The sequence below is a fragment of the Callospermophilus lateralis genome, chromosome 16, assembly GCF_048772815.1.
Source record: "Callospermophilus lateralis isolate mCalLat2 chromosome 16, mCalLat2.hap1, whole genome shotgun sequence".
Taxonomy (NCBI): Eukaryota; Metazoa; Chordata; class Mammalia; order Rodentia; family Sciuridae; genus Callospermophilus; species Callospermophilus lateralis.
Window position 1 is genome coordinate 80690434 of NC_135320.1, and position 20509 is coordinate 80710942.

A 20509-nucleotide genomic window follows, 5' to 3' on the forward strand; every position below is an offset into this window, starting at 1 on the left:
ATCAGAGAGTTTAATGAGCTAAAGTTTTATATTTAAATCACACATTCCAATCTACTGAATGTCCTGGAATGAAATGTTTTGTTCTTTTTCTGTTATCTCTTCTTTTTAATAACTACTTTATATGATTACTAGTAGCTCCATGATGTCTAGAAGGTTCAACAGTTAAAATGTCAATACATACAAACTACAAAAGTATCACATCATATTGGTTCATTTAATTTCTCAAGATTTGAGTATTCTTTCCTTCTAACTTCCAGAAGTTTTGCAGAGATAATCAAGTGAAAAACATTTGGTATTTCCAGATCTTGGTGTGTGACTGTACACATATTGCCTTTTATGTAGTAAGAAGTGACAGTCCATTTCCTGAAATCACTGTCAGCAGGCATATTATGTGCTACATGTTCAAAACAGCACATTAAGTGTCTTTATTCTAAAACATTAATGTAAACACAGGAACAGAATGCAAAAAAATTTAAAAATGGAGGGAAGAAACTAGGAGTGTACTACCTTTATTTCCTAGATTTTAAGACCTTAGTTTAAATTATTTTTAACAGATGATCACCCACAAACAGAATGAATGTGTCAATGAGATATACTTTCCCTGCTATGTTTCACAGCCTTTTGTATCACTGGCAATTTTTACTTACATATTTCAACCTGAAGAAGATAAATAAGCAAGATATAATTTTAAATTCAATTTTGAAGCCATGAACTTGTTAACATCCTGGCTGTTTTGGTCCTTTGTTCTTCAGATCATTCACTGATACTTTTTTTTTTAGTTGTCAATGGTCCTTTATTTAATTTATTTATTTATGTGGGGTGCTGAGAATTGAACTCAATGCCTCACACTAGGCAAGCGCTCTGCCACTGAGCTACAACCCCAGCCCTCATTCGGACACTTTTATATCTGTACATTTCGTCATTCCATTTCATCTGATCTCTACCAAATGTAGAAGTGCCTATATTTTATAAATTTCACTGCACAGCTTATGACTTTCATTTGCATCTGCTAGAATTTATTCTATTCAGAATTAGACTTCTTGAACCAAGAAAAAAGTGTCAGCCACTTGAGAAGGAGACTTTGCTTCTTCAAATTAAGAGGGAAAATATTTTAAAGATGTCAGAAAAAATAAAAAATGTATCACAGGTACTCAAACTATGAATATGGGAGAAAATGTTGATGATCTATGCTAAATGAGGCACGAGGATAAAGTATTGATAACTGAAGTTAACACAGCATCAATATTCCTTTTTCCAGGGACTTGAAACCTCATTTCTAATGTATCTTTTTCTCAGACATTAGTCATATACTCAAACAACCACCACAACAAACAATAAACTGGAGCAGCTCAGTGGTAGAGTGCTTACCTAGCACGAACAAGACCCGGGTTCCAACACCAATACAGGAAAAAAAATATACAGCCACTAATTTTTACCTCTGCATCCCAAATTAGAAAATGACTGCTAATGTTGACTAAATGAGTTTTTCAGGATGTGAGATCTATGATAACAGGTCATTCACTTTTCTCAGCTGTATTTAAAAAAATAAAACATTAACATTTTGTGTCATAACCTCTTAATAATAACTGATAGCTACTACTCAAATATATATCTACATACAGCCCTTTTTAAAGTGCCTACTATCTTCTATTCTAAGATACTGGGTGAAAAATTGGGGGAAACTAGATGTTCACATGATGTCAAAGTGTTACCACATGGAGACCTTTTACAATGGAGAGACCTGGCAGATATATTTTAACTGAGGAATTATTAAACTTAGTTATCACCAAGAATGTTAACAGGCATGTAAGCCTCCTAATGAGACACATATGAAACAGTCAACATTAACCTGTGTGGTAATCTCCCCAAGTATGTATAATCTGTCTTATTTTTGAAGAATCATTTATAAACCAACCCCAGATTATGAAATAACCTACAAAACAACTTGCTTTTATGGGAAGGAGCAGGTATGAGGATTAAAAAAGGAACAGGAGCTCAGTTGCATGTTAAATTTGAAAGAACTACGAGCCATCAAATGGAAGATGTTGAGAAGGTGACGGATACAGAAATAGAGAGTTCAGAAAAGTCAAACCACAAACATTACCTGACATACTTAATCTTTGTATCCTGACAAAGCAGTCCAAAAAGCAGGGATCCCTGGAAAATGATTCACAATGACAGCAACAGACCCTGCTCTGAACAGACATGACAGCAACATAAACCTGATCTGTACTTTCTTGCTGCTCTTCCTTCTTTGGTTACTGCTCATTGTGTGCACCTTGATTCCTAGTTCCTCCACCAATCCTGCAAACTATCTACAATCATCCCATAAATTCCTATTTCACCCAAATCACCAGTTTCTGTTACTTGCACCAAGGACTCTTTAATGAATTATAAAGAATATTCTCCAAGGACCTAGGGTTTGATTCCCAGCAAAACACACACACACACACACACACACACACACACACACACACACTTTGTATTAGAAAGTTAATTGTAATTTCCTTTCTATTTAAAGTCGTTTCTACAATTAAGCAAAGTTTAACTATGTTGCAAATGTAACCCAGAAGTAAAGATACCGGATATTAAAGATGGTGCAAATCAGTTTTTGGGACATCTAAGAAGTACTTCGACTATTAAAAAAAAAAAAAAAAAAACTTGAAGTTTCAAAGTATAAAGTTTGATTATTAAATAAATATAATATTCAAGAAAAAAATAACACACCATGGTCACGTTTTAAGTATGGAAAAATAAAGAACTAAAACACGGACATGGGAGCAGGAAAGATGGTGGAATGAGATGGACATCATTATACTAAGTACATGTATGACTGCAAATAAGTGTGATGCTCCAGCTACATCATGTATAACCAGAGAAATGAAAAGCTGTACTGCAATTATGTACAATAAATCAAAATGCATTCTGTCATATACACTTAATTAAAATAAATAAATAAATAAATGAAAACTAAAACAACTTTCCAGTACACGAAGAAGGAAGCACATTTTAAGAATATAAGAATGATAGTGTTTTTTAACAGTGTTCTCTCTGCATAAAATGCTTCCTTTTGGGTCTGGGAATGTAGCTAAGTGGTACAGCGCTTGCCTAGCATGTGTGAGGCACTGGGTTCAATCCTCAGCAACACATGAATATAAATAAATAAAATAAAGGTATTCCATCCATCTACAACTGGAAAAAAAAATTAAAATGCTTCCTTGTTTCATCTATTTCAAATTACTCCAAGAATAATAATGAAAGATTCTCCATCTGGGCTCACCTTTCCTTTAATTTCCTAATTCATATGCTTCCTCATGCACATCAGTAAAACTACTTTTCATTCTTTCTGAAAAATCTTCTATATTTCAAATCAAAAGTAGACTTTATGTCAACGCTGAAAACCAACATGTCTTCCACCCTTGATAGGATGTCCCATATTCATATCAAATCTTATAACTCTATTTACTATTTTTAATAAATACATTTCAAGAAAGCACAATATGGTAAGTAGAATAAAAAAAACTAGAGGAAACATTTGTTTTTAGAAGGTACTAATGTGAATGTCTACTATGCACACACATTTTGCTATAGACCGTCATTTTTTTTTTTGGTTTTTTGGTTTTTTTGGGTGTTGTGATGGTATCCTTTTTAAAAAGCAAATTTGAAAATGAATTCTCAAAGTTTAGTTTACTTTTACCATATCAGTGCTAATAAGAGGCTGATATAACTCCAGAACAATCTGTTCAAAAATCAATGCCATTTTTATCCACAACAAAATGCTTCAATCAGCACATTCTTCTTAGGAAAATTCATTTTCATTAATATTTTTCTTATTAGAAGGCATTAATTTCCAGGATATGCAAAGAACACAAAAAGCTTAACATCAAAAAAACAAAGGACTCAATCAATAAATGGGCAAAGGAACTAAACAGATACTGCTCAAAAAAAGAAATACGAATGATCAACAAATATATGAAAAAGTGTTCAACGTCTCTAGCAATTAAAGAAATGCAAAATTAAAACTATATCGAGGGGCTGGGCACTGGGTGCCCCTCACGAGGCACTGGGTTTGATCCTCAGCACCACATAAAAATAAATGAAATAAAATGAAAATGTTGTGTTCATCTACAACTAAAAAATTATATATTTTTAAAAAAAATACACTGAGGTTTTACCTCACTCCAAGTAGAATGGCGATTATCAAGAATATAAGTTAACAATAAATCCTAGCAAGGATGTGGGGAAAAGGGTACCCTTGTGCATTGTTGGAAGGACTGCAAATTAGTGCAATCACTTTCCAAAGCAATATGAAGGTTCCTCAAAACACCAGAAATGGAATTACCATTTGACCCATTTATTCAACTCCTCAATATATAGCCAAAGGGGTTAAAATCAGCATACTACAGTGACACAGCCACATTCATGTTTATAGCAGCACAATTCAGAATAGCTAAGCTATGGAACCTAAATGCCCATTAACAGATGAATGGATTTAAAAAATGTGACATATATACACAATAGAATACTACTCAGCCATAAATAAAAATGACTTTATGATATTCACTGGTAAATGGACAGATCTGGAGACTATTGTGCTAAGTGAAAATAAGTCAATCCCCAAAACGAAGGGCTTAATGTTCTCTCTGATGTTAACCCACTGGGAAGAGGGGACTAGGCAGAAGTCCAGTAGATTAGACAAAGAGGAATGAAGGAAAGGGAGGGAGGATAGAAATAGGAAGGACAATGGAATGAATCTGACATAGAACTTTCTCATGTACATTTATGAATACAGCACAGTGAATCTCAACATTGTGTATGTTGCTAAGACTGGATCCTAGCTAGAATAAAATATATTCCATGCTTATATAAACATATCAAAATAGATTCTACTGTCATGCATAACTTAAAAAAATCAAGATATTGCAAAAGCTAAAAAGAAAATATATTTACTATTAGAAAAACAATTTAACCATTACAATGAACGAGCAGAGCCTGTGGTATGTTTAAAAAAAAAAAAAAAAAAAAAAAAAAAACACTTTTTGTCCACCACTGTCCCTTAAAGTTACTCTGTGGCAAGTTATTGTCCCTGAACTTTTATTTAGGCAATCCCCATGATTTTGAACACTTTCAAGGAAAAATAACAAGGGTTTAGAAACTGACAGATCACTAATATATCATCAAAAATTTCATTCAAGGTCACAGCTCTACCTGTGCCAAGCCAGCTCTACATAATTTAAGAGGACTGTACCTTCACCCATCCCCTTCCACTCTGCTAGTTCTGGTGGGGCAATCAAGTGTCACTGGAGGCCACAGGCACTCAAGACTGAATAAATAAATAAATGTTCATAGTTGATTCCATCAAGGAATCTTTTCAGTGATTCCTTAGAAGTTCTCATTCATCCCAGTCCTAGGAATCTCATCCAATTCCCATGCAAAACAAGGCATCTCTGGGAATCTAGCATCCATCCTCATCACCACCCTATCCCCACTTCCAACCCATTCTTACAAGCTTTTTCTCACAAATGGTCCTCATCTGGTCCACTGGAAACACAGACTCCTTGTCCTCCCCAAATTGGGGGAGAAATGGCAGTCACCCACACAGTAAGCTCACTTTCATGCTACAAAAGAATTTTTTGAAGATATAAAGTGATCTATTTCTAAACTCACAATTTTTATTTTCTTTTATCCTTTAAAATTTCCAGACATGAGTTAGACAAAAATCTACTGCGTTCCTTAAACTGCAGAATTTCCATATTAAGTTCCCCATATTGTCACCATCAACCCCCTTCTATCTTTACTAAAGAGGAACACTCTTCATTCCCTGTCCCTCCCACAGAGGTGGGTAAAGAAGGAGGGACTGCTAGAACACCACAACTGGGTCCAAACATTGCCAATCTTCAAGAACTCAGGTCAAAAACATTTTAAAATTCCAACTTTTTAATGCTTTTATATCAATAGATGTGTAGGTTTATATTAAAGGTTACAAGATCAGGCTGGGGTTGTGGCTCAGGGGTAGAGCGCTTGCCTCGAACATGCGAGACCCTGGGTTCGATCCTCAGCACCACATACAAATATAAAAACAAGTGAAATAAAGGTGTTGTGTTCAACTACAACTAAAAAATAAATATTAAAAAAAAAAAAAAAGTCAGGGCTGGGGATGTGGCTCAAGCGGTAGCGCGCTCGCCTGGCATGCGTGCGGCTTGGGTTCAATCCTCAGCACCACATACAAATACATACAAATAAAGATGTTGTGTCCACCGAAAACTAAAAAATAAATATTAAAATTCTCTCTTAAAAAAAAAAAAAAAAAAAAAGGTCACAAGATCTAGTTTCTGGCTTTTACAAGGCCTGTATGGTGTCTTGCAATTCATTTCAGAAATGTGCATTTGTTGACTTACCAAACCCAGAATAAGAGTTCCATTTTCACATTTTCTTATACATTTTGTATTTCTGAATTTTCCATAAAAAGCAGGAAAATAAAAATCCATAATCCAACCAGAGTTAGCCACTGTTAATACTTCACTTTTATAAATCTGTCATCTGAAAAATTTCTTATTTCAACTTTTTAAAACCTGGCACAAAAATATTTCATTTATGATTCCATTGAGTAATCCAGTTTCCCACATAATTTAAGTATGCCTTTTTCAAACACCATATTTCTACCAAATCAAGGTGCGGGTGGTCTTTCTAAAATTTGTCTCAAAATCTGTCTCATTTTGCCACTCCCTAAACCTCCAACCTTTAATCATTTCCCACTGCCAGAGGTTAAACTTCAATCTTTTTTTAACATTAAGCATAACCTACGCAGTCTCTTACAGCTATTACATCTCTAAATGTGATTTTAAACCACATATTCATTTTATAAAATCCTACTACAAGAAAAATGTGAATGTCAGGGAAGTTTCTGATAACAGGATTTGACCTACACTGGTTGATGAGCAATCCAGTCAGAATTCAGCCCCCGTCGCACTATGGCTGCTGAAAGGATCTCAGGCTTCATCAAGGGTTACAGGATTAATTCACAAAGTGCAAAAAAGCAAAGGTTGTTGTTCCTTTATTAGCAGGGTAAAACTAAGCTTGCAGCAGGGATTAGTTCTCAGTATTGCAAATAACATTCAGTATCACCACACATACACATTTTCTAGCTTCACTATCACAGTCACCAACTGCCAAAAAGTTAATCTAAATACTCTAGGGCAGATTTATGAAAACTTTAAACGTTTAAAACTGGACTTGGGGATTTTGTTAAGTTTCACATGACTTGCTATTCATTAATAGAGCATACATTTTAAAATATTTTAAAGTCTTCTTTCCAAAGATGAAATGAGAAGTAAATTCCATTTAAACATGCTACCAAGAAAAAGGCATTCATAGTTCTTAGTCCAAAGAGGCTTGTCTCAGAAGTTTATGTCAGTAAAATGCAGAGAATTACAAAAGTGCCTAAAGAAAGAAAAATAATCAGTTCTCTCTTAGAGCTGACAATAAGTGTATTCACTGAAAAAGTACACAAGAACAATGAATGTGGGCAAATACTGATGCGTCTTTATGTTCAAATGTGGAGAGAGAGAGAGAGAGAGAGAGAGAGAGAGAGAGAAGAGTGTGTGTGTGTGTGTGTGTATGTGTGTTTTCACATAATATGAATACATGAGTAAAGATGCCTGGAAAGATGGTCATCAAGTGACTACCTAGACAGTGATTTTTGCTTTCCTATAATATTTCTATTTTATTTGAATGAACGTATACTTTTACAAGAAATTACTTTGATTACAAGAAATTGCAAGAAATTACTTTGATTACTAAAATATGATTGAAAAGTTACAATCATCAAGTCTGGTGTGGTGGCACACTCCTGTAATTCCTACAACTTGGGAGGCTGAAGCAGGAGGTTCACAAGTTCAAAGCCAACCTGAGTAACTTAGTGAGGCCCTAAGCAACTTAATGAGACCCCCATCTCAAAATAAAAAATGAAAAGGGACAGAGATGTATCTCAGGAGTTAAGCACCCCTGGGTTTAATCCCTTGTTACCCCTGCCCCACAAAGTTACAATCATCAAGCCATGTCATAGTAGGAAAAGGAAAGACACAGATAGACAAAACAAACAGTAAAGTCCATAAATAAACCCATTCATCTGCAATCAAATGACTGTCAACAAGGATGTTAAGGCAATTCAACAAAGGACAGTCTTTTCAACAAATGGTGCTGATACAATTGGATATCCAATGTAAAAGGTTGGACTTAGGAACTTACCTCAATACTATAAAGCTAACTAAAAAACTGGATCATAGCTCTAAATATAAGAACTAAAAACAAAACTTTTAGAAGAAAGCACAGGAGTAACCTCTGGTTAGGCAAAGATTTCTTAGATATGACACTGAAAGCACCATTCTTAAAAATAAATAGATTGGAGTGCACCAAAATTCAAACCCTCATACCTCAAAAAACATCATTAAGATAAAAAGGGCTAGGGATATAGCTCAGAGAGAGAACGCCTGCCTAGCATGCTTGAGACCCTGAGTTCAATCCTCAGCCTAGCAAAATAAATAAATAGATAGATAATAAAAAGATAGGTCACAGAAAGAGAAAAATATCTGCAAACAATATATCTGATAAAGAGCTCAGAGCCAACTCTTACAACACAATAAGATGAACAGCACAAATATAAAGTATACCTCAATAAAACTGTTTTTTAAAAGACAATTTTAAAGTTGGTTCATAACTATGTTTATTGAAGGAAGTACTGAGTTTTTCTAGATGCCAAAGCCAAAAATCAATGATATAACTATTTTAAATGAAAATGTCCACTTAAATGGCATACTAAAATCATACACATACCATTTATCTCTACTATCAAAACTACACATGATTTTACTTTCTACATTTTAGCAGAAAAATTTTAAGTACATCTTTTTTACCTGATTAACTACTAGCATCAGATCTTTACTAAAAAAGACTAAAACAATCACCTGTTTCTTTTACATTATATCCTCCAGCTACACATAATCTTAATATGAATTTAACTATACAGAAATAAAAATACACTCAGATATGTGTATTACACCTTTGTGCACGCCTATACTAGAGACTAAAAAAAGAGAACTACCCAAACATACTCCAGAACCTTCTCGGGATAGAAATCCAGAAGATTAAGAGAAGAGGTTAGTGGCAAATAGTGAGTGAATCCTTCCTAGCAGTCCAGTATTTTCGATTTACTCATTAAAAAGTGACGTACAGGGGCTGGGGTTGTGGCTCAATGGTAGAACACTTGCCTAGCACCTGTGAGGCCCTGGGTTTGATCCTCAGCACCACATAATAATGAAAAAAAGATATTGTGTCCACCTACAACTAAAACATAAATTTTTTAAAAAAGTGATCTACATATAGTTCCCATTTTAAAGAGGATTAGGATAAAGGACATATATAAAAATTAGCTACAAGACTTGATGAGCAAAGGAACGTTGATGGGGGAAAGACTTATGAAATAAACTGTCTTAGGGAATTTGCTTAATTATTCTTCATGACTCAGGATAGTTTCCTGCAATACTGGAAACCAATTATACAAACCTATTTGCTTGTCTCTTACTTATAGGACCCAAAGATCTAAGAAGAGATCTGAGAGCAGGAGACAGTAATAGGACTTCATGAAAACATCCTCAATTGGGAAGAATGTTGAAGTGTTTAGGGATCTTTTTAAAAAAACAGTTATTTAAATAGGGCTGGGGATATAGCTCAGAGGCAGGGCACTTGCCTAGTATGTGTGAGGCTCTGGATTCAATCACCAGTAGCAAAAAATAAAAATAAATTATCTAAAAGCACAGGTTATCTCCCTATCTAAACAAGGCAAACTGAAAATGGTTTTAAGAAATTTCATTTCACTAAAAATCTATAAAAACAAAACAACATGCACTATTTTTAAAAGTGGATTAAAAAGAACACTGATCAGCTAAAATAAAGTTCTTAAAAGACAAATATTATACATGTTAATAGAATACTAGGAAGGATCAGCACCACATGCCAAAGAATACTGGCCAGTTGTCACCATCACACATACCACAGTGAACTTTGGCACACCCATTTCAAAGGTCTGCCAACCCCAGACTACGTATTTTGAATACTACTTCAACAAACTGTTCTATAAATAAAAGGAAAAGCTTTAATTTAACTACATTCACATTTTAATATAGGAAGTCTTGATTATCATGAAGACTATTTCCAAAATGCTTCAGTTCTTGATTCTCAGGCACATTTTCCCCCCCTTTTCTTGGAGCATTATAAAACACAACAGTGGGATCTGTTATTATTTATGTGTACATACCCAGGCACCTACTTTTACCCACTAGCAATTTAAAAGTCGCTCCACCAGAGCTAGATTAGTTTACATTTCCAAGTCTCTCAATTCTCGTGTACGTTGACCCAAATGAATGGAATAAATAAATAAATCTACCTGTTCATTTACAGAATCTGAAGTAATAATGTTTAGAAACTGAGCAGTAAGAGAAGTAAAATTGAAACTGGCAACCCAAATGGTGGCTTGGCTGTTCATTCTCTTTTGGACTTGAGGAGTAAAGGATGAATCCACAATGAAACTAGCCTCATGGACCAGGTAAAAGGTAACTGGACTGCGAAGTTAAGAAATCTCTCAAGCAAAATAAAAGGTATAAGTAATGTTATCCTTACTGCCAATTATATATCTTCTAGTGACCAAAGGCATTAGAAATTTCTTTGGTTGAATTGAGAGGGAATGACTGAAAGTGAATGCAAAGCCTTGATTACTGGCAGAGTTGATTTCTCTCCATATTCTGATTTCTTTCTGCTTCCAGACACTCAAACTCTTTAAGAAGAAACATGATTAGGGATAGGAGGGACTGACTGAAAGCCAGCCACAACCATCTGAGGTTGCCCAGGAAACTTAAAGAAGGACTCAAAATGTTACAGCTCTCTTGGATAAGGCATCCAGGTCAGTAGTCTACCTGATCTTAGGGAAGAGAAGACATTCAGATTCAATTAGTAGGATTTGGGTAGGGTTTCCAATGGTTTAGGAAGCAAAAGTGATGTATGGGTGGGGCTCTTTGGGTCAGTCTAAAGTACTGTAATTATCTCTATATCTTAATTTGTAGCAGGAACTGATGGATATGTTATATGCTTATGCCTTCCTGTCTATAATGCCAGAAAGGTTCTTCCAATCAGGATGGGTCATATGTAAAAAAGTGTTAATTTCGGGCCCCACAACCCTAATGACCATTTTAAGCTACCTGTCTCAGTGACTCGGGATTTTAGTGACTGAAGCATATAGCAAATGGAGGGAGTCTCAACCTGGAGGTGATCCTTAGACTTTAAGACTCTGCCTCCCTGAACAGGTATCAGGTACTTTTGAAAAGTAGTTATTAGCTTGCATCTGGGCTCTGTGGAAACTGAATACATGACTCATGGAGGTCTCATGAGTCTCCAGCCTGATATTCCTATTTTGGGGTGGATCAGCTTATAATCAATGACTAACAATGTAGTAAGTTAAGGGAAAACACTTAATTGAAAACATCTATTTTAGCCTCCACCCACACAGCAGCATCTCAACTTTACATAAAAAAGTGCCTCCCAGCTCTTCGGGTGAAACTATCCACACCCATTAAATCATCAAATCTTATCAATTTAACACCATTCCCTTTTTATCAAAAGTATAAATCACTATCAATTCTTTCCTTAACTCTGAAAACTGCCTCTTAATTTTCTTTCTGTATCCAATCTTATTTCACCTAATTCCCTAAAAGCAGAAAAATCTTTCAAAAATAGTATTTTACTCTCTGCTGTTAAACCCTAGAATGATTTCCCCACTGCCTTCAGTCCAAAATGAACTGAAGTTTGTTAACATGACTCCTGCATACACTCCTAAGGTTTACTTCTTTAATTTCTTCTTTCCCATTCCTACTTTACATTCCACATTACAGTCAAACACAGCCAGTATCAATTTCTAACATGACCTCTCATCTTAAGGTTTTTGGTCTTCATACTGCCATTCATTCTCTCTCTCAATATATATATATATATATATATATATATATATATATAGAGAGAGAGAGAGAGAGAGAGAGAGAGAGTGTGTGTGTGTGTGTGTGTGTGTTGTTGTTATTGATGGACACAATAACTTTATTTTATTTGTGTGAATCAAACCCAGTGCCTCACCCATATTAGGAAAGCTCTCTACCACTGAGCTACAAATCCAGCCCCTCATTCTCCCTTTTGCTGGATTGGTCAGTCTACTATACATGTCTTAGTTTAGGTGGCATTTAATACAAAGTGGAAGAGGGTTTATCTTGATTCCTTAAAATTGGGTATTCTGGTAACACATTCTCGGTGCAACTGCAGTGTCTACTTTTCTCTATCTTCTACCATAAGGAAGGACCATGAATGTTTTATTCATTATAATATGTTTCTCAATAACTATTTGAGCAATTAATAAAAATCCATATACCAAATATTGTGTGCCAGGTATCAAGGAAATTATGTCTTCCTGCCTTCCCTATTTTGTTACATAAAAATAAACACAAAAATTCCACAACAATGTTAAGACATGAAAGAGAGAGAATGTTATTCCCACTTTATAATCTGAGGATCTTCATGTTATCAATTAAATGCAATATTTTGCCCATACATATGGTAATAAAATTTTACAATGAGAAGAATCTCTAAAAGTATAAGTCAACAAACTACATAAGTCTTCTAAGGGTGTAGCTCAGTGGTAGAATATATTCCTAACTTGTACACGGCCCTGGGTTGAAAACACACACACACACACACACAGAAAAGTCTCTTTCAAGACCTAGTAAATCTCAGTTTTAATTTAAACTTTAGTGCATTCAATTCTCTATTACTTTGAGAATAGAGAAATGGCACAAATAACCCCCGAATAACAGAATCTGGGAAATGTCATAATTTTTTTCTTTAATAAATATTTTCTAAAAATATTTGACCTAAACTGGTATTCAGTATAATCTAGATTACCTGAACACATGTCAACAATGTGTATAATTAAAGAATCAAAATTCTAAGAATGATTTCCCTGTTTTGAAAATTTTACAAATATCACTCATTTACATTCCATTTATTTGCATGACTGGAAAAGGAGTGAAGCTATGGCTAGTGAGTAGGAAATAAATAATAATCCTGTATATGTTCAAAGGAACAGTACAGAACAAGGGGACATTATTTCTCCTATGTGGTAGCTGAAAGTTTTGAGATTTGCTGTTTTAAGTATACACTCCAAATAATATAAAATATACAGCTTAAAATTAGTATGTCAAAATGAAACTTTCATAAAGATTATCAGTCATACAGGCCTGGGTTCAAATACCAACCTTCTACATTCCACTTTTCCAAGTATACTTGGAAAAATTACCTAAGCTCTCTAACCTGCACTTTCCCAGAGTTAACTGGAAAATAAATAGAAATTAACTTATATCTTGCAAGGATATTGTGAAACCTACCTACTATATATAAACAATCTGGGGTATAGGTAAGTGTTCAATATTTCATCACAATAATTAAGAGTCAGGACACAGCCCTATCACTTATTAGCTGTTACTTGTTTTCTCAGATGTCTGACAGGAATACTAATGCCTATTTAACAAGGTTGTTGTAAAGATTAAACCATATCTTAGAACACTGCCTGGCTAGTAGTGGACAACATACAAGTGTTAATTATTATTAACATTATCATCAGCACCACCACTGAAACAGTAAATTACCATTGTATTCTTTAATTATACCTTCCATTTCTGCTACATGAAAAAAAAAAATTCTTTGAAAAATAAACCTAATTTAGTGAACTGATCAAAATACAGGATGAACTCACACATCCAAGAACTTTTATGCTGACTTTTAGAAACTTTAAATGCACAAAAAATTCTGTGAATTGACTACTGTTCACGAATGCTGACAAGATGCATGTACTGAATACCCTTTCTAAGTAAACAAATCCATTCTATGAACTAAATTGTAACACCAAATGGTGTGTCTATTGTACTTTCTCCCCTAAAACTCACAAAATAATCTAAAATAATAGCCCATTACAGGCAATTTTCAAAATATGCAAGATACCTGAGAAAACTGAAGCTCAAAGCAATCAACATCTTTCTAACTTTTGCCACATAATTACAAAATGTTGTTCTAGTCCAAGACTCTTGGACCTTGCCATTCACTCAACAGTTCAATAAGAGTATTCACTATACACCAGACAGAAACCGTCCTAAAGTCTGAAAATAGGAACAGAAAAGGAGAAACCAAAAATAGGAGGCATGCCATCAACAACATAATTAAATATCTTCAAATATTATAGTCTTGTTTTCCTTAAACAGTGAAAATTATAAGCTTTTATGGTTGAATGCACCAATACTTAATAAGAGGCAGGTAACCTCATCAGTGGTAAGCCAGTATTTTCCCCCAAGGAGAATAGGAATAAAATGAGCATTTCTCTATATCACTCCACCAATTACTATTTACTAGGTAAAGATAAATGACCATGTCAAATATCAAATAATCTCAAGAGTGGTACCATAATCTGTAGCATTTTAAGCCCATTTATTTTTGGAAAGTCCAGAGAAATTATCAGCTGTAATTTATCAAAAATAAACTGCCCTCACTTAGCTTTACTCAACAGTTGAAATCCTATTTTTGCCTTCACAACAAGAATCAACTCACTAGTCACATCTTCCTTTGATCAACCAATCATTTTCTTAGGAAAGAAAAATCTAGTCTCTACCCAGTTACAGAGAATCAAGAATCTATACTATATATCCAACAACATTTTACAAAGCAAGAGTTTCCTTGGAGGCAACTATACCTATTGAAAAGTTTAAAGTTTATTTAAAAATTACCTTACAAAACAAGAAAGTAAGTAACACCTAAGAAAGTAATCTTAGGGGTTGAACTCCAGGCTTCACATATGCTAGGCAAGCACTCTACCAACTAAGGCACAATCCCACTCTTTATTTTGGGACAGGGTCCCACCAAATTGCCCAGGCCTGCCTCCAACTAGCTTCCTAAGCAGCTGGGATTACAGGTATGCACCATTGTGCTGGTCACAAAGAATGCAATCCTGAGTTAAGAAATCTTCCATTTAAAGCAGCTATCCAAAACCTAAATGCAAACAAACAATGCCCTTTTAAAAACTAACTCCCAAGAAAAAGAGGCCTGTTAGAAAATGCTGCTATTAATACTGATAGCAATAGCATTCTCATACTGATATATAGGTAGGTGACTTTTATTATTAAAAGTCTCCCTTGGCATTTGTTATTATGGACAGCAAAAATGGGGGGTGCTGTCATTTCATTTTATGAACACTGTTTAGGCAGTTTCAGTTAACTACAACACTTTACAAATGGGCTATCAAATAGGTTTCAATTATCAAGTCATTCTAGACACAAAGCTTCTATTTCTATTATTAAACTTAATTAAAGAATTAAAAGGATCAGTGTGTTTCTCTTGAGGTACATTAGCCTAAAATGATTTGCAATAATAAGGCACCAAACACCCGTGTGAATGAAATTCCTTCAGCTACACAGAACACTTGTATGCAATGTCAGCATGCCAAACTGCAAGACTAAAAAGAAAACAAAATGTACTGATAAACATTTCTGACACGGTATTTAAAGAGTTAAAAGATGCCAAGCTAAAAAAAGTTCAGGAAGTGGGGAATGTAAACAAATTTCAAAAATCTTGGCCTTATCCAGAATGGCACTTTGTGGTTAAGAAGTATTGGTCCAAATTCTTCTGCATATAGGAGGAACTCAATAAATGCTGATGATGAGACAAAACAATACTAACAGGTAACTTTGCAAGTCGGTCATGGAACCAGTAGGAATAAAATAAAATAATAATAATAATAATAATAATAATAATAAACCGAATTTTATACTCAGATAAAAATCAATTCATCAAATGCTCTTCTAGAGGAGGAAGCAAGAGAAAAGGTATTCGGTATGGCCCAGAATAGCCATGAAGTTAGAAACACCCCCCCCCACACACACACACACACACAGCGCAACTGCCACTTCCACAAGAGTTTGACAGTCACAGATTTGGGTAATTACAGTAGAAATTCAGAGACTTGGAAACACACTAACACCACACCCTAGGACTGAGCATCTGGACTTTAAAAGCTGGGAATTAAAAGGTCAACACGTGCACAGGTCTGGCCGCCCAGGTGGAAGACCAAGTGTTGGGGGGCAATAAAAACAACTTCCCCGCCAGTGGCCGGAGGGTTGGGCTGGGCTGCGCGGCGGAGTCCCAGGCACCGGGTGTGAAGCCGGGCGCCCGCACTGCGCGGAGACCGGGAGCGGGGAACCGCGGCGGGGGCGAGGTCGGCGCGCGCGGAGCCGCCGGGAGCCAGAGGTCACGGGCGGCGGCAGGATTGGGGGCGGCGAGCACGCGCGAAGAGGTGCAAGTGCAAGCACCAGGCAGAAGAAAAGAGGCTCCGAATGAATGAGCGCCGGGCAGGCCGGGGTCGGGGCCGGGCGCCCGGGAGGGCCCACCGACCGGGGCACGAGCAGCCCCGCGCGGGACCCGCCGCACCGTCTATCCGCCAAACCCGGGTCGCTGGGCAGAAGAGCCAGGGTGTGAGGAAGAGGAGAAAATGGTAAAAACCACTCACTCACCCTCCCTCGAGCCTCCAGGCTCTCAGCCCCGCTCCTCCGCCCTCCTCGAGCCGCGGCGGCGGCTCCTCAACGGCGCTAGGGGGAGCCCCGGGCCCGGAGCGGGGAGCGGCGGCGGCCGGACCGGGAGCCCCTCCGCACCTGCCCCTGTGGCGGCGCCGCGACGAACTAGGCGGCGGCGGCGGCGGCGGCAGCGGCGGCTCCGAGCGGGGAGGGCAAGTGACCCGGATGTACAGGGTAACGGCGACGAGGGGGAGGGGGGAATGCCAGGAAGTGAGGGCGCCGCGGACCTGTCCGGCCGTGCGCATGCGCCAGGCGCCCGCCCCTCAAGGTAAATCCTCAGCCCTTCTTCTCCGCCCCCTCGTCCTCCGCCCCTCCGGAAAGGGGCGTGGCAGGGCCGGAGACAGGTGGTCGCGCGGTCGCCGCGCGGAGAGCGAGGGGGCGGGCCACCCCTCCGCGCCCCCGCCCTCCTTAAAGGGGCAGCACCTTCGCGCCGAGAGAGCTTCTAGGTGGGTTGGAGTCTCCTTGTACCAGTGGGAGACTGAGGTTCAGAAGTGGCGGCGACCTGCCTCAGGTCAGCGAGCTCGGAAAGGACAAGAACTGGAGCTCGCGACTCGCACACTCAGGCTCGGTGCTGAACCCAGCGGAGCTGCCACATTCCGGCACTCCACGCCTGGAATGGCTGGGCTCTTGGCACGCCTTTCCTTCTCTGGCCAGGTACCTACAAGTAGATGTGCTTGGCAGGCTCCCCAGAGCCAAGAGATGCACCGTTATCGCCAGCGATGGTATCAAGCAGACGCCCTTGGGAGGTGTTAAATGATCAGTCTGAGAAAAGATACCAGACACCACTTGAGATCGTGGCATGCCACGCACAGCACTTTCAGATAAATCCAACTCTTGTCTGGAGTGGACTGCACAGAAATGTCCAGTGGACCAAGAACCTGAATGTAGCAGAGAGCACAGCCATTTCATTACTTCCCTTCTTCCCATCACTCTTGGATGAAATGAAACATAAAAACAGAATATCTTACCTAACTAACTCATCCAAATCCTGCTGTAAACGCCCAGATTTGTTAAAGTGTAAAGGATAAGCAAGCTTACCTCTCCCACGAGTATTTTAAATTTGCTGGCAGATCACTAACATGGAACTAAAGGGTTGTGAACACAAGGTCAAATGCCCACATGAAAACCCCATGAAAGTATGGACTTTCCTCCCCAGGAAAATGCATGAATGTACACAAATATGCATACATTTCTGAAAACTTACAGACCCAGGAAGCCCATCTCTAAAGCCCTAATCATGAGGCCCTCTCTAGTCAAATAGGTATCCTTCTAGGAACTACTGGTCTTACTGTATGTGGCCAATGAATTACTCTTTGGCCCCCAATACTAAAGAGTAGCCTTTACCTTATAGCTAGCGCCTGTCCTCTTGAGTTACATGGAGATCAGACAGTATATAATATGCACCACAGTACATAAAGACAGGTTTAAGGAAACCATGGAGAGGCTAGGTGGCTTTTTCAAAACACACATTAAGCAAGAATCCCAGACTTCAGAACTTTACCTTAACTATCTCACTTAAGGACTTGGGGATTCCATAGTGTACCTATTATAATTTCCATCCATTTTGACTAAAATGGGAGAGTTGGTATTTGTGCAATATTGATACTGATGAAACTGTCCTCACAATCCAGTCCAAGAACATTGGTCTGTTTTTCTGATACATCTACATCCATTAGTCCCCATATGTGCACACTGTCCTTAATGTGAACCAGAAGAACAGTTCATACATCTGCCTGATCCCTTAGATAAGAGCTCTGAGAAACCACACACCCCTTCTAACCAACCTCCCACTAAAAGCAGAACTCTTCCTTGGTATCCCATACTGGACCTCCAATTTAGCTTGAATATCTCAATTGTGGGGAACTTGGTACTGTAATTAACAGCCTCCTTTGTGAAGAACCTTTTTTAAACACTGAGCAGCAATCTGGTACCCACCAACATTCATCCATCCGTCCTAATTTTATCTCCAGGGAGCAACAAAGACATGATACCAGCACAAGGAGCTCACTGATACATGATAACAGTAAAGAGGACAATCCTGTGTGGAGTCTGGAGCACCCCTCTCAGAGGTACCTCTCTCCTCATGAGCTGGAGCCCCATTCCTGGCCTGAGAGAGAATACATGAGTAAACTCTGCCATTATCCTTTGACGGGAAGCTGGCTCAGAAAACAAGACCCTACAAGAAGTGCTGAATTTATTCTTCCATGATCCCTCATCATCTTTCATCAGTGTAATCACATTTCAGCTGAGGCTGAAGCTTTTAAAGTTTTAGACTGCAAAAACAAGCAGAAGGACACCAAGAAAGGATGTTCACATGAAGGCACTGGCCTCTCAGTGGTGACGCAATTGTCAGGGCTAGCTAGCATTTCTGGAGTCCTCACCCTGTGCCAGGCTCTGTTCTAAGTCCTTGACTTGCATTTTCTCCTTTGTCTTTCATAGTCATCCCATGTAATACTATTTTCATGTCCGTTTTATAAATGAGGAATCCAAGGCTCAGTATGTGATAGACCCATGATCTGAACCCAATCTGTTAACTCCATAGTTTGTCAAAAACACATGTTTTTGCCCCTCTACTAAGTCCTAAGCACCATGCTGAGGGTCTGAGTGGAAGACAGTGAGACATGTGGTCCTGTTCTTTGAGGGGCTTGGAGTTAAATGAGAGGAAGGGCTGTAAATTCACAATTACAGCACAGTATAATTTGTGGTAACTTAGGGCAGAAGAACCAACTCTCCTCGAGACAGCTATGAAGGCTTAATCTTTTAGAGAAAGGGGAAGCAACAAAAAGAATAGGTACAGAGGCAGAGGGAGCAGAGTCTGACATGCTAGGGGAAAGACTGAGGGGATGAGGCTGTAAAGGACCTCATCTGTTATGCGAAGGCATTTCAGCTTAACTCCTCAAAGCAATAACAAGTAAATAGAAGCCTCTAAGCAAAGGAGAAACAGAATCAGATTTATTTTCTAATAAGATCACGTGGACCGCAGTGTCCAACATGGACTACAGTAAGACAGAATGGAGAGGAGCTGTGAGGCTATGGAAGGGTCCAGATAAGGATGGCCTGAAGATGTAACTCAGTGGTAGTGCTCTCGTCTAGGATATGTGAGGCCCTGGGTTCGATCCTCAGCTCTGCAGAAAGAAAAGAGAGCCTAGTCTAGGAAACTGATAGTGGGGATGAAGAATAGGCCTCAGAATTAAGATACTAATATAGGATCTATAGGAATCTATGACTGGTCAAATCTGGGGTGAGAGGAAACAGAAGCTCAGAGGATGATCCCAAGCTACCTCGCTTAACGGACTAAATGCATGGTGACACCATCCAATCCCAATGTCTTTACACAATTTTCAATCCTGTTCTCCTCGAACCTTCATCCATTGGTATGCACACTGCATTAGCCTGCAACTTCAGATATGTGCAACTATTTCCCAATGCTTTTGTATATTTCTACACAGTTGCATTTATCATTTTTTTAATAGCTGCAGAATATCTCATCATGTTGAAATGGCTCAGTTTCCTTCAGTTGCAAAAGGTCCACACCCTAGTGCCTGGCTTACTCTAAACTCACTCAGCTCTGGGCATTTTGCAAGAAATGAGCTGAGCCAGGAAAGACAGCCTTTAGGCAAAAAAGGGTGTTTGAAAAGTGTGGCCATAAGGGACAATAAGGGTGCAACTCTCCTGGGAGAGGCTTGGGCAACTGTCTTATGTGTAGAAACTGTAGATCTCTGAGAAAGAACCTGTCATCCGTGGGGATCCTGATGTCTAACTATGCATTGAACTGGTTCTCACATCCTAACCCTTCAAACCCTTTC

At 38.1% G+C, this 20509-nt stretch overlaps 1 protein-coding gene across 11 annotated transcripts in view; it reads right to left on the reverse strand.

The window, feature by feature from the left end:
* Positions 1-20509, reverse strand: part of Cyrib (CYFIP related Rac1 interactor B) — a 141748-nt gene that overhangs the window by 68641 nt on the left and 52598 nt on the right. For 5 of the 11 annotated variants that reach the window (XM_076835749.2, XM_076835747.2, XM_076835751.2 and 2 more), the window contains exon 1: positions 16644-16871. The exons of 5 other annotated variants lie outside the window; for them this stretch is intronic. The gene's annotated coding sequence lies outside the window, so the exon portion shown is untranslated. Of the gene's footprint in view, positions 1-16643; positions 16872-20509 lie in introns of those variants that run through there. One more of the 11 variants, XM_076835746.2, reaches the window with a different exon arrangement.